Source organism: Nicotiana tabacum, chromosome 15 (genome assembly GCF_000715075.1).
Source record: "Nicotiana tabacum cultivar K326 chromosome 15, ASM71507v2, whole genome shotgun sequence".
Lineage (NCBI taxonomy): Eukaryota > Viridiplantae > Streptophyta > Magnoliopsida > Solanales > Solanaceae > Nicotiana > Nicotiana tabacum.
This window is the reverse complement of record NC_134094.1, coordinates 40,412,946-40,429,055: the sequence shown is the minus strand read 5'-3', so window position 1 is coordinate 40,429,055 and position 16,110 is coordinate 40,412,946. Positions and strand designations below refer to the sequence as shown.

General features: G+C 38.8%; 1 pseudogene; it reads right to left on the bottom strand.

Moving 5' to 3' along the window:
- Positions 1–7,400: 7,400 nt before the first annotated feature.
- On the bottom strand, positions 7,401–7,499 carry LOC142169963 (small nucleolar RNA R71; annotated as a pseudogene).
- Positions 7,500–16,110: the final 8,611 nt, after the last annotated feature.

Genomic DNA, 16,110 nt, shown 5'->3' with positions numbered 1-16,110 from the left:
CTGGTCGGGTCGTTAAAAGTCATCAGTACCGGAGTTGCTTGTTGAACCGAGTATTAAGAGACGAGGTGGAGCTGTATTCTCACCCGTAGTCTTGGCGTCTCTTTTCTTATGTACTGTTGTTTTTAGTTCAGATAGTATTGTCATTTATCTTTCAGAATTGTATTCCGTTGTAGAGCTCATGACTCTGTATTTACCAATTCCTTGGGGATTCATCATGTATTAGCGGTATTGTGCTATATTAAGGTTTTTGACTCATGTTATTTATGTCTTTTCTATTGTTATGGTTTATTATTGTTATGTTCGGCTTGCCTAGTATGTGTGTTTGGCACCATCAGGATGGGTAAAATCCTTCTCGTCACATTCAAACCATTTATGCATAGTTCTCAGTCACATAATACTCATCATATAGTTCTCTTACCACTCACTGAGCCATCAGTCCTCTAGACTGGCCTGACTTGCAACTTAAGAAAATATCTTACAGCTCATCCACAACATCACAACCGACGGTGCATAGCCGGTACACAGTACCCAACATCGCATACAAATCGAATAGAGTGAAACTGATGATTTAGGATTCCAGTTAAAACAAAACTGCACGATAAGGAAAGAAAGAAGGGAAGTTTCCTAGACTCCCTATTGATGGTAGGTTAGAAACCCATGTTTTAGACATAGTTTGCACTCTAATCACTGCATTTTACTTGTGGTTGAGCTTAACTAATGGTGATTTGTGCTTATTACGTGTTTTATGCCTTTAAGGAAATGATTCCAAGCTATTAAGGTAATTTGGAGCTAGTTTGAAAAAGTTGGAGCTTAAAAATTTGAGCTTTGATTCCACCCAGTGCGTCGCGGTAGTGTAGTTTCTCGCCCAAAGTTTCCCACTTCGGCTTGGAAAGGATAGTTTTGTCCGGGCCCGTTCCTATATGGGTTAAATACATCACAAACACGAATTTTAGAGGACGTTTGACCTACGGAAGATTGGAAGAGCATTGGAGACTCAAAGCACAAGGATTCATCATTCTTTCCTCAACTCAACACCCGAGTTTGGATTGAATTCATGTTTTCTTATTATTCAACTCTATTTGTGATGAATTTCTCCATTATTATGGAGTAGTTTCCCTTAGGGTTTGATGGATATGGTGTTTTGATTGATATTTGTGGATTTTAACTCTAGTTCTTCGCTTGAATTCGTTTATGGAGTTTTGAAATATTGCAACTTTATTCACCGGTTTATTTAATCGAAAGAGGAATATTTTGGTGATTATCTTTGCATTATCTTGTTTGGTTTAATTCAGTGATTCTTTTAAGTAATTGATAGAGCTTGTTGAATCGTTGATTAAATCGAGTTAGGAGAATATTCGAGACACGTTTTCCTGATGACTAATCCATTAACGCATACTCGCATATGTTCACAATGCTTATATTAGTTCACCTCGTAGAGTTAAGATCTAATCGAGAGAGGAGTCTTAACTACACGTTTGAACTAATCATCGAGTTAATTCGTGAGAATCATTAGAACTTTTGAGTGAATTGAAGTGGAGTTAAATCCAAATAACTATCTTGCACCTATCCTGTCAAGACACTTATTTCTCTGATTGATATTTCGGTGTTGCTCAACTCTTGTCTTTCTCTGATCAATTGTTAATTGTTATAGTTTCATAGTTAATTTTAGTTATTAATCATCACAACCAAAGTGTTAATGATCCTGGATAGCGTTAAGCTAGGAATTACATGAATATTTTTTAAATCTAATCAATGTGGAGACGATAATCATAAATATACTATCTTTGGCTAGCGAGCATTAATTTCATGTTATGTCTGTGCTCGTCAAATTTTGGCGATGTTGCCGGGGACTGGCAATCAATAGTATTCAAAATAGTTTTTAGTGCTAATTTAGGAAATAATTCTTTTTGTTTCTTTATGGTTTTCTCTTCCGAGTGCAGGCAACAGGTTAAACTCGTTGGTGTATAGCTCGATCTTCTTTAAAATAAGTAATTCCCTACAAACTGGAGTTGGAAAAATATTTGCGACAACTAAGAAAAGAGAAAGAACCCATCAGGAAATTATTGGGACAATCTTCAACACAAGAGAACATGGCTAAGAACGGCGAGGAGATAGTTGATTTTGGTGCAGAGAAGCAGCCCAATTGGAAGTAGCCGCACATACATCTACTGAAGTAACTCTCATAGCTGATGAAACAGTTGACGAAAATGGAGGACAAAGATTCAACCTGAAATGACCTCTAGTTGAAGACAAATTTGAAAATAATATGCGCCGGCCTGAACGATCACTGTGAGACTACTAGGCTAGTCTACAATCAAGCAACATCTAGTGTGCGACACAACCAAAAATCTTGAGATCAAGCAAGGACTACTTCATACTATTTAGAACAATTGTGTCTTCTGTGGTAAACCCAATAAATACCCAAATACTTACTTGATGGATTTTGATGAGATTATGAATACCCTCCATCACAATAGAGTATCGAAAGATGCTATCTACTAAAGGACGTTTCCTTTTTCCCTGAGGGAAGACGCTAGGCACTGGTTGCAGAGTTTGCCAACTGGGTCAATTCAAACTTGGGAAGACATGACAAAGAAGTTACTTGAAAAATATTTTTCAGCTGCAAAAACACGGAAAATTCAAAAAAAGATCCACAACTTCGAGCAGAAAGAGACAAAAATGGTGTTTGAAGCATGGGAAAGATTTAAGAATATTGTGAGAAGATGTCAGAATCATGGAATAGACTTGTGGATGCAACTCCAGGATTTTTAGGATTTTGGGACACCCTCTGGCAGAAGGACGCTAAACAATGCAGTTGGAGGACCTCTTATGAAGAGAACTCCCGACAAGATTGTTGCAATTCAGAATGAATTATCTGAAGATGCAAATCAATGGCCTGTAGATGATAACCATAGAAGAAAATCAGCTAGGGTGCACCAGGTAGACTCTAACACATCAGTGCAAGCCCAGCTAGACACCATGGCTAGAGAAATAAGAAAGTTAACATTGGTCAAGGTACAAAGTGAGCCGCAAGTAGCATGTGACTTTTGTGAAATGAGACACCCTACACATGAGTGTCAAGCTTTAGTTAAAGTAGTAAATGCTGTGGGGAGCTTTGACAGAGGCAACTACTAAAGTGGTAACAATTTTAACTCCATGGGGCAGAGGCACCCAAGGTTTTCTTGGAGTTCACCAGGTGGTAGTGCAAATACATGACAGCAAAATAACTCCAAACCCCAGGGATAGGGAGCTCTAGGTTTTCAAAATCAGTAGAGGCAGCAATATCATCCTTTACAGTTTAATTAGTATAGCATGGAAGATCTGATGAAGGCCTCTATGATTAAGACAAACTAGAGGCTTGAAACCCATGGCACAACTATCATAGAATAGAGCACGGCCATTCGATGCTTGGAAAGACACGTGGGCAAATCACTAATCTATTGTCTGAGAGGGTTCCGAGAACTCTCCCTGCTTATACTGAAAGAAATCTAAAAGAGACAATAATTGCAGTGTCTTTGAGGGGTGGCCACATATTGGAGGATCCCAAAGAAAACCAAAAGTATGAGATGATTCAAAGACAGGTGGAGATTATGGAGGAGCAGAAAATTGACAACATTCAAGAAGGTGCTATGATGGTGGATGATGGTTTGAAGAAGAAGGGGAAGACTAAAGCTCAGAAGAAGAAGGAAGATGGAATTTTAATGAATGAGGAGACTGAGGAGAGAAAACACGTGCATGCTCTACCTTTCCTCAAGAAGCAAAGAAGAGAAAAGCTGGACAAACAATTCGGGTGCTTTCTAGAAGTGCTCAAACAGGTGCATGTGAATATACCTTTCATAGAGGTACTTTCACAGATGCCATCCTATGCTAAACTTTTAAAGGAAATATTGTCCAAAAAGTGAAAAGTGGAAGAGACATCTGTTGTCAAGCTCACAGAGGATTGTAGTGCCATTTTGCAAAATAAGCTCCCTCAAAAGTATGGAGATCCAGGGAGTTTTACTATACCTTGCTCTTTATGAAGTACTATGTTTGAAACATCGTTATGTGATTCAGGTGCTTCCATTAACCTTATGTCTTTATCTATTTTTATAAAATTAGAGGGAGATATTGGAGAAATCAGGTCGGTACCTGTGTCCTTGCAGCGGGCGGATCAGACCACAATCATACCTGAAGGAATAGTGGAAGATGTGCTAGTTCGGGTGGAAAAATTTGTATTCCCTGTGGACTTCATTGTGGTGAACATAAAGGAGAACATGGAGGTCCCACTGAATTTAGGAAGACCCTTCTTAGCTATGAGCAGAGCAATTCTGGATATTCAGGAAAGGCAGCTCATGCTCAGAGTGGGGGAAGAAAGAGTGATCTTCAAGATGGAAGGAGCTATGGGGGCCCTAAAGGAGCAAACTGGAGAGAGTAAAATTGCTAAGTGTGGGGTTACCCAAAGAAGGCCGAAAAAAAGCTCTCAGCATGGATATGTCCACTGGGTCGGGCGTGCAATGGAGATCTCGACTTCGATTCAGACCCTGACTAGATTAAAAAGGAGAGTTTCCCTTACCTCTTTCTTTTTATTTGTATGTCATGGGGACATGCCAAAATTCAAAGCGTGGGATGGGGGATGTAAATATGTACATGTGTGTTTGTTTGCATTTCTTTTGATTGAAAGAAAACAATTAACTTTTCTTAACGATGGATTTCCTCGACTGCCTTCTTGAGGGATTAAAGTCGATAACAAAACAAATCTATTGTTTTAGGTAGTGTAACAATTCCCCCTTGATTTTTCTTTATGCGCAATTATTTTCCAAGGGTTTTGTTTGAACCGGGTGTAATTAGTTTTTCTTTTATTAGGAATAGGGAAGTCTTGTGCTCTGGTGTTAAATTGAGATAACTGCTCTTGACTTTGTTGTTCCTTGAGAGTAGTAAATGTCTTAGTTGGCTCAGTTCTTGACTCATAGATTAGTGCCTTAAATTGGTTCATTGTAACTTTGCTTAACTGGTTTGACTAGAGAGTCGGAATAGATCTGATCCTGAGTGAGTTATGTGCCAATGTGTGTGAGAGGTTGTTGTTGTTGTTATTTTGTGCATGTCAGTTGATGTCTAGAACTTGCCCTGTGTATTTTCCAAGATAAATGGTAGTTTTGTTCAGTCTAGGATGTCTAGAACTTGCTCCTGTAATTCTACTTCTTTAGAAACCACACTGCAAGCATGATCCTCGTTTGAATTGACTATCTGCTTGAACCTTCTACCTCTCTTGAGCACTTGATTTTGTTATAAGATTGTAAAAGCTAAGTGGAGGTATGGTAGGTGATGATAGGCTATAATCTCGCATTTTAGTCGCTTATTGCACTCTAATTTACTGTACTTTACTTGTGTTTGAGCTTTAATTAGTAGTGTTTTGCACTTATTGTGTATTTTATGTCTTGTAGGAGTGATTCTAAGTGATGTAGATGTTGGAGCTAATTTGAATAAGTTAGAGCTTTGAAGTCTGAGTAAAAGCCCAAGAAATTAAGTCGGGATCACGTTTGGGGGTCGAGGACCAAGTCTGGATGTCAAAAAATGAGAAAACAAAATTACTCTAAGAAAATTGAACCTAGTCAAAATTCCTGCAAAGTGAAAGTCTGCTCTTTTGATTTCCCCACTAGTGCCCCGCATGGCGCATCGCCCCATGCGCCGCGCCTGTGTATTCTTTACAGAGTAAATATTCGACCTAAGGAGGCTAAGGATGAGTTGAAAGAACACAAGCACAAGGCTTTCATCATTCCTTCCTCACTCAAGACACGAGTTTGGATTGAATTTATGTTTTCCTATACTTTAACTTTATTTGTTATGAATTGCTCCATATCTATGGATTAGTTCTCTTTTGGGTTTGATGAATTCAGTGTATTGATGATTGTTTGTGGATTATAACTCTAGTTTTATGTATTGAAGCATTTTTGTATGATTTAACTGTTACATCTATATTCACTTTTTCATTTAATCGAGAGAGGCATAACTGGTGATATCTTTGCATTATATTGTTGGCTAAGTTCATTAATTCTTCTAAGTAATCGAAAGAGGCTAGTTGAATCATTGATTAAACCTAGTTAGGAGAATAATTGAAAGAGATTTTCCTAAAGACCAATCCACTACGCATTCATGCATATCTTCACATGCTTAAATTGGTTCATCTCGTGAGGTTAAGACTTATTCGAGAGAGGAGTTTTAGCTGAACGTTTGAACTAATAATTGAGTGAATTCGAAAAACTCACTTGAACATTAGAAGTGAATTATCTAGAGTTAGATCCCAAATAATTATCTTGCACCTATCCTATCAATCCCTATTTTCTCTCACTGATAACTTCCTTGTTTATCCTTGTTTCAATTATCATTAGTCAATATCTTTAGATCTTAGTTAATTTTAGTTAGAAATCATATAAATCTCAATTGCTGATCATCTTGGATAGCAATCAAGCTAGAAACTATGCGAATACCGTTTAAATCCAATCCTTGTGGATATGATATTATACTATACTATATTTGATTGGCGATCATAATTTAAGTGTGTGTTCTGAGCTCGTCAAATTTTGGCGCCGTTGTCGGGGATTGGAAATCAACAATGTTTAAAATAGTTTGTAGTGCTAATTCAGGATTTTTGTTCGTTTTACTTTTAGTTTTTCTTTTTACGTTTGGTGTTCTTTGACTGTGCGTAGGTTACAGGTTCAGAGTGGTGCATGACTAGAACTTATGCAAAGGAAGTGCTACCATATGAGCAAGAAATTGAAAAATAACTGCGACAACTAAGGAAGGAAAGAAATGTCACTGAGAGGCTAGAAAAGGTTGGGCAATCCTCAACCAAAGAACTCATGGCTGGAAACGATGAAGATAATGTATATTTGGCTGCGAGAGAAGTAGCCCAATGAATAGAACAAGCTGCACGGGATGTTGAGGAAGCAACTATTAGAGATGCACAAATTATCTACGAAGAAGAGAGGGGTCGGAGAATTTCTCAAAATCAACCATTGGTTGCAGACCAAATCGGAAATATAGCTCCTAGGCCTGGGATACCACTTAGTGATTATGCTAGACCGGTCTACAATCAAAGTTTATCAAGTGTTAGACCATCCCCAATTGCAACAAACAATTTTGAATTGAAGCAAGGGTTGCTTCAAACTCTTTAGAATTATTATGTCTTCAGAGGGAAGCCAAACGAAGATCTAAACACACATCTAATGGACTTCAAGGAGATTATGAACACCTTTCAATACAATGGTGTGTCACAAGATGCAGTGTATTTAAGGGCATTCCCCTTTTCTCTTAAAGATTATACAAAGCAGTGGCTTCGAAGCTTGCCCACGAGATCAATTAGAACTTGGGAGGAGATGACCAGAAAATTCCTTGATAAATATTTCTCCTCAGCTAAGATAGGCAAGTTTAGAAGAGAAATCCATAACTTCTGCCAGAAAGATACTGAAACTATTTTTGAAGCATGGGAGAGGTTTAAGGAGATTGTTAGAAAGTGTCAACATAGAGGAATTGAACTCTGGATGCAACTCCAGGACTTTTCGGATGGATTGACACCGGCCTCGCGTAGAACATTGAGCAATGGAGCTGGAGGCCCATTTATTAAGAAGACTCTAGATGAGATAGTTACAATTCTTAATGAGTTATCTGAAGATGCAAATCAGTGGCCCTCTGATAGTGCTGAAAGAAGAAGATTAACTGGTGTTCACCAGGTTGATACTAATACATCTGTGCAGGTACAACTTGATGCTATGGACAAAGATATACAGAAGCTGACCTTAGCCTCGGTACAAAATGAGCCACACGCAGCTTGTGATATATGTGGAAGAGGACACCCCACTCATGAGTGTCAAGCCTCAATTGAGGAAGTGAATGCTGTGGTAAATTATAATTTTAATGCAATGTGTCAGAAGCACCTCGATTTTTCATGGAGTTCATCTAGGGGTACCGCAAATGAATGGAAACAAAACAACCCAGATTTAAGGGACAAGGAGCTCCTGGTTTTATGAATCAGCAGAGGCAGCAGTTTCAGCCTCAACAACCTAATCAACCTGGTTTAGAATATCTTATGAAGGCCTTCATTGTGAAAACTGATGAAAGGTTTGAAATACAAGGGGCAGCAATTCAAAATTTGGAGAAACAAGTGGGATAGATTGCAACAATATTATCTGAGAGGGCTCCAGGTACTCTCCCAGCTGATACTGAAAAGAATCCCAAAGAAATGGTGAATGTTGTAACCTTGAGAAGCTAGCAAGTGTTGAAAGATCCCACCTCCATCTAAAATAATATGATACTTGAAAAAGAAAGTGGGGAGCAGCTGAAGAGTGATGTTGATAAAAAGAAGAAAGGCCCAATGAAAGTGGAGAAAAAGAAGAAGGAAGAAAAATTGAGAGAGGACTTTTTGCTGAACGTTTGAATTAATAATTGAGTGAATTCGAGAGACTCACTTGAACATTAGAAGTGAATTATCTAGAGTTAGATCCCAACTAATTATCTTGCACCTATCCTATCAACCCCTATTTTCTCCCACTGATAACTTCCTTGCTTATCTTTGTTTCGATCGTCATTAGTCAATAGCTTTAGACTCTTAGTTAATTTTTGTTAGAAATAAAATCTCAAGTGTTGATCATCTTGGATAGAAATCAAGCTGGACACTACGAGAATAGTGTTTAAATTCAATCCTTGTGGATACAATATTAAACTACACTATATTTAATTAGCGAGCATAATTTAAGTGTGTATTTTTCCCTCGTCAGTGGGATTTTTGGTGGAACTAAGAATAATCGAAGAAGGTGCACTGTTTGAAAATTTGTGATAGCCATTTGTAAGGAATTGAAGAAAAAAAACAAAAATCAGAACTTAGAGAAGAAAAACAATTGATTCCTTGCTAGTGGTAGATTCTCATCTTGTTTGTGCTTCAAGAATTTGGGAGCTCAAAAGTGTTATATTATAAAGGTTATGATGTGGTTCAACACAAGTGTAGGGTTTAAACTGTGAAATTGTATGTATTAAAGTGCTTAGGGAGGTGTAGTCACTATATCCAAATGTATCCTACTCGTCATGCAGCCTACATTACAACCCAAATAAATTTCTACTTGATCTTTGACTGAATTAGCTCAATTAGTATAGTATTACACTACGGGCAAGTTTATGGTACGCCTTCTGTGGCATAAGAATTTTAGTTTTGAGAGTGAGTGAATTCTTTTTATCTTGAGTTCCTAATTGTTCTTGAACTTTATTATATGTGCAACTACTCTCTATTATTTGTGTGAGGGCAAATGATTTGCGAAGGTAAGGTAAATTCTTGGACCTTTGTGTTAGAGTAAGCGAGAAAGTTGTAAAAAGTGTGTAGTTCTTTTGAGTCGTGTCTTGAGGCTAGGATGTTATGATAGGGTGCTTAGTATTCTTTAAATATTCTTGGCATGATGGTTTAGGGAAGTTGTTTGATGAAAAGGTCATCTCTATGTGAAGTGTAATTTGATTGCTCGGGGACGAGCAATGACTTAAGTGTGGCTTGTTGATGGTAGGCTAGTAACCAATGTTTTAGTCATAGTTTGCACTCTAATCACTATATTTTACTTGTGGTTGAACTTAATTAATGGTGATTTGCACTTATTACGTATTTTATGCCTTGCAGGAAATGAATCCGAGCTATTAAGGTAATTGGGAGATAATTTGAACAAGTTGGAGCTTTGAAGTCTGAGTAAAAGCCCAAGAAATTAAGTTGGGATCACGTTCGGGAGTCGACGACCAAGTTTGGATGTCAAAAAGTGAGAAAACAAATTACTTTGAGAAAAATGCACTATCGCACCGCGGCATGCATAGCGGGGCGCAGGCCGCTAGTGCAAATTTCTAGTAGAGTGGAAAAATAGGCCTCTGAACTTTCCCACTAATGCGGCGCATGGTGCACTGCCAGGTGCGTTGCAGTAGTGTATTTCTTGCCCAACGTTTTCCACTTCGGCTTGGAAAGGATAGTTTCGTCCGGGCCCATTCCTACATGGTATAAAAACATCAAAAACACTAATTTTAGAGGTCTTTTGACCTATGGAAGATTAGAAGAGCATTGGAGACTCAAAGCACAAGGATTCATCATTCTTTCCTCAACTCAACACCCGAGTTTGGATTGAATTCATATTTTCTTATTATTCAACTGTATTTGTGATGAATTTATCCATGATTATGGAGTAGTTTCCCTTTAGGTTTGACGGATATGGTGTTTTGATTGATATTTGTATATTTTAACTCTAGTTCTTTGCTTGAATTCGTTTATGGAGTTTTGAATTGTTGTAACTTTATTCATCAGTTTATTTAATAGAAAGAGGAATATTGTGGTGATTATCTTTGCACTATCTTGTTTGGATTAATTCAGTGATTCTTTTAAGTAATCGACTGAGGTTGTTGAATTGTTGATTAAATCAAGTTAGGAGAATATTCGAGAGATGCTTTCCTAATGACTAATCCATTAACGCATGCTTGCATATGTTCACAGTGCTTATATTAATTCACCTCGTAGAGTTAAGATTTAATCGAGAGAGGAATCTTAACTACATGTTTGAACTAATCATCGAGTGAATTCGTGAGAATCATTAGAACATTAGAGTGAATTGAACTAGAGTTAGATCCTAAATAGCTATCTTGCACTTATCCTGTCAAGACCCTTATTTCTCCCATTGATATTTCGGAGTTCCTCAACTCTTGTCTTTATGTGATCAATTGTTAATTGTCTTAGTTTCATAGTTAATTTTTGTTATTAATCATCCCAACCAAAGTGTTAATCATCCTGAATAGCGTTAAGCTAGGAATTACTGGAATATTATTTAAATCCAATCTTGTGGAGACGATAATCATAACTATAATATCTTTGGCTAGCGAGCATTAATTTAGTGTACTGTTTGCGCTCATCACCTATAGCCTCTCAAAGATAGGTATGGATGTCATCATACCGATTAGCGAGACTCTACTAGACACTTACTCATAACTCGTAGAACCTATAAATCTAGAGCTTTGATAGCAACTTGTCACGATTCAAAATTCAACCTAGCCATAATGAAACCTAACCCCAACATGCTAGATAAGCAAAGAAATAAATAACATAACTCGAATGAAAGATCATTTATGAACAATAAATAATATGGCGGAAAAATCCATACAACTATCCCAAAGATTTGTTGTATAAGTCATGAGCCACTATGATTTTGATTTACAAAGATTATAAATACAACATCTGCCTAGAGTTTACGTAAACAGAGTGTTAAGTCCTAAACCATCGTGAACAAGTGGTAGGTTGAATCTGGAATGCTGGTACACCCATGTGACGAACCAATAGGTCATTTTGAGTACTAACCATAATTTCAGTGTTTCGAGACCTCTCATAGCTTCATTTTATGTTTCTTGATTTGCGTGCATGGTCAGTGTAGCTTTTTGGAAAGCTTTTACGTAAAAGTTTGAAGAAAAAATGATCTTTGACGTAAAATGATGATAGAGTTGACCACAGTCAACATTTTTGGTAAGCGACCTCAGATCGATGTTTTGACAATTCTGGTAGGTTCGTATAATAATTTTGGACTTGTACGCATATTTGGTTGGGGTCTGGGTGTGACCCGATCGCATTTCAGCGCGTTATGTGAAAAATTATGAAATTGAGTTTTAAAGTTGAAAATCTTGAGTTTTGATGATCGATTCTTGCTAATTCATGTTATTTTGATGATTTGAGTTAGCGATTAAGTTTGTAGAAAGTTATTACACATGTGTCTATGTTCGATTTGGAGCCCGAGGGGCTCGGGCGAGTTTCGGGTGAGTGTCAAATGAGTTTAGATGGTTTAGAACTGCTAGTGCAAGCCTGCAGATCTCGCATTTGTGAGGTCCAGCTAGCAATTGCGAGCCTTGCTTTTGCGGTTGATGGATCACATTTGCGATAAAGGGGCTGGGCTGGATGTCCTCGCATTTGTGAAGGAAAGTTCGCTTTTGCGAAGGTTGGGCAGTCACTCTTACAAACAGTTTAGTCGCATTTGCGACCATTGAGCATTTAGGACAGCTTCGCATATGTGAAGAAATTTTCCGCATTTATGTCTGATGCACTGATTGCATTTGAGATCTGTGTGTCGCATTTGAGGACATCGAGTGTTTCGAGTTGAGATCGGTGGGTAAAAGAGGGACAAAACACTACTTAGCTCATTTTACACATTTTCTCAACCCCAAACACTCTAGAGACGATTTTTGAAGAACCCTTTCTTCCCAAATTCATTGGTAAGCATCTCTAATTACTTTTCAATCAATTTCAATTATTTTTCATGAATTTTTAACATCAAAAATTTTAATTTCGTGGTAGAAATTAGGGGCTTTAGGTAGAATTTAGGAATTTTGTAAAATTGAGATTTAGACCTCAAATTAAGGTCGGATTTCGAAATAAATTACATATCCGGTCTCGGGGGAGAATGGGTAATCAGATTTTGGTCTGAATCTCGGATTTCGACCAAGTGAGCCCGATGTTGACTTTTTCAAAAATGATCATAATTGAACCTTTTTCATTCGTGGATAATTTCTAAAGCTTATTTTGAATTATTTGATCGGTAATTTGCTGGATTCGGTTGGTTTGGAGTCTTGTTCGAAAGTGCCACGACCCAACACCTAACCCGTCGTGATGGTACCTATCGTGCTACTAGTCAAGCCGGCCTTTCCAAAACACTTTCAAAATTTAACAGAAATGAATTAAGACATTTAAAATAACCGAAATTCCTCATAAATACGGGGTAAAACCCAATTAAACATAAGTGCGGAAAATAGCCCGACATCGGGGTGTCACTAAGTCATGAGCATCTAAACCAGAGTAGAATCAAAGTTTACAATGTTCCAATAATACCCAAATAGAAAGAAAAGATATTAAGAGAGGAGAATCAAGGGTTGCAGACCCCGGCAGCTACCTCGTATGTCTCCGACAGCCATAAGTGCACGGACTCAACGATCTCTGTGAACGGTCCCACCTGAATATGCACACAAAGTGTAGGGAGTAACGTGAGTACTTCCAACTCAGTAAGTAATAAAATTAAATAAGGAACTGAAAAGCAGTGACGAGCTACACAAATAAAGTTCATTTTAGTAATTTCAGCAAGAAAAGTAGGCATGCTTTCAATTCGGTGTTTTAAATCAAAACATTTGGAGCTCAGATACAACAATATAAGCCCTCCAGAAAATTTCACAACAACAACAATTAGCAACTAAGTGAGACAGCAAAATAAGATAAAGTACAGTCTCACAGGGCTAATGTCACTCATCTATCTCAACAGCTCAATCACTCGGCTCTCAGCCTCAATACTTACAATCAAAGGTACATGCACTCACTGGGGGTGTACAGACTCTGGTGGGGCTCTTACATCCCAAGCGCTATATATTGTTGCGGTGTGCAGCCCGACCCAATACTGCTGCGGCGTGCAGCCCGATCCACATATTATTACGGCGTGTAGCCCGATCCGGTATATGACCCGAAGGCTTGTTGCGGCGTGCAACCCGATCCAATATTGTTGTGGAGTGCAGACCAATCCAAGTACTACTGCGGCGTGCAACTCGATCCAATATATCTCACATAGATCTCAACCCGACACTCAGGCCCTATCTCAGTCACTAACCTCTCTAGCTCCTCGGACTCACATAATATCATAATAACCAGCCCAAACAGGGAATACAACAAGTATCAACAAGAAATGAGAGGAAATAGAGTTATAACACACAATAAGATTATGACCGAGTACAAGACAGCAATTAGCAGTCAATTCAACAGGTATACGACCGTTGCGGGTCCCAATAGTGATATCATATGGCCTAATCATGGTTTCTAACATGAAAGGCGGCCAATTGTTCAAAGACAAGGAAAAACAAGTAATAACAATGGCTATTCGACTTTACAGTCTCACGGGACGGACCAAGTCACAATCCCTCATGGTGCTCACTCGCTCGCCCGTCACCTAGCATGTGCGTCACCTTCAAATATCACATTATACCAATTCTCGGGGTTTCATACCCTCAAAACTAGATTTAAGACTGTTACTTACCTCAATCCGAGCAAAATCCTACTCCGTAATGCCTTTACCTCTCAAATCGGCCTCCAAACGTACCGAATCTAACCACAAGTAATATAACACAATCAATAAAGGCTAAAGGAATCAATTCTACAAGAAAAATACCAAATTATAGCTAAAATCTAGAATCATCTCAAACCCGGCCCTCGAGCCCACATTTTGAAATCCGACAAAAGTCACAAAATCCGAAAGCCCATTCACTCACGAGTCTAACCATAACAAATTTACTCAAATCCGATAACAAAATCCCCTTCAAAACCTCAAATCTCCATCTCAAGAACACTTACACTTTTTCCCCAATGTTTCACCCCAAATCATAATTTAGATGATAAAAATCAAGATATAATCATAGAATTTAACCAAAACCAAGTGAGAAATACTTAACCCAATCAACTCCGCAAAAATCCCTTCAAGAATCGCCCAAATCCGTGATCTCTAGCTCAAAATATGAAAAATGAGCTTAAATGCTCGATCTGAATTTAACATTGTCTACCCAGGTTTTCCTCTTCACGAACACGAATGCCCTCTCGCGTTTGCGTAGACCAACTTGATTGCCTCACCACTTTACTCTTCGTGAACACGACATATGCCTTGCGAACGCGATGCTTTACTAGCTCAGACCTTCGCGAACGCGTAGAACAAGGACCTCGGGTCCCCAACTGCCTCACTCCTCTTCGTGAACGCGACCCTTCTCCCGCGTTCGCGATGCACACACAGACCATACCTTCGCGTTCACCTCCTCCCCTTCGTGAATGCGTAGAACAAAAATTCACCAGTCATAAAACACTCTTCGCGAACGCGAGAGCCTACTTGCGATCGCAAAAGAAGAAACTAGAAGAATGCATCAGCAGATATCACCATTCTCACCAAGGCCTAGAATGATCTGTTAACCACCCGAAAATCACCAGAAACCCTCGGGACCTCAACCAAACATACCAACGCGTCCCATAACATCATACGAACTTAGTCGAACCTTCAAATCACCTTCAACAACACCAAAAATATGAATTACACATGGATTCAAGCCTAATTAACTTAAAATTTTCTGAATTCCACAAACGACGCCGAAACCTACCAAACCACGTCCGAATGACCACAACTTTTGCACACAAGTATGAAATGACACCAAGAACCTACTCCAACTTCCAGAAATCCAATCCGACCTCGATACCAAAATTTCTACTGCCGTCCAAAATTGACAAATTTCTAACTTTCCCCAATTCGAGCCTAATTCTACCACGGACCTCCAAATCACATTCCGAACGCGCTCCTAAGTCCAAAATCACCTAACGGAGCTAAAGGAACCTTCAAAATTCAAATCTGATATCGTTTATACATAAATCAATATCTAGTTGACGTTTCCAACTTAAGCTTATCTCAAAGAGACTAAGTGTCTCAATTTACTCTGAAATCACTCCGGACCCGAACCGACTAACCCGGTATAACACAATATGGATGAATAACACAAAAAGAATCAGAAATGGGGAAAACAGGGCTATAACTCTCGAAATGCCCGGTCGGGTTGTTACATCCTCCCTCTCTTAAATAAACGTTCGTCCTCGAACGAGTCTAGAAACATACCTGGAGTCTTAAATAGGTGTGGATATCTGCTCCGCATCTCCCGCTCGGTCTCCCAGGCGGCCTCCTCAACAAACTAACCTCTTCACTGCACCTTCACTAAAGTTATATCCTTTGACCTCATCTTCCAAACCTACCGATCCAAAATGGCCACCGGCTCCACATCATAAGTCATATCACCATCTAACTGAACCATGTTGAAATCCAAAACATGGGACGGATCTTCAATATACTTCCGGAGCATAGAAACGTGAAACACTAGATGCACACTCGTCAAGCTGGGTGGCAAGGCAAGCATGTAAGTCACCTCCCCTATCCTCTAAAGTACCTCAAAAGGCCCAATGAACCGAGGGCTCAACTTGCCCCTCTTCCCAAATATCATAACACCCTTCATGGGTGATACCTTCAGCAAAAACTTCTCCCCAACCATAAAAGACACAACACGGACCTTCCTGTCCGCATAGCT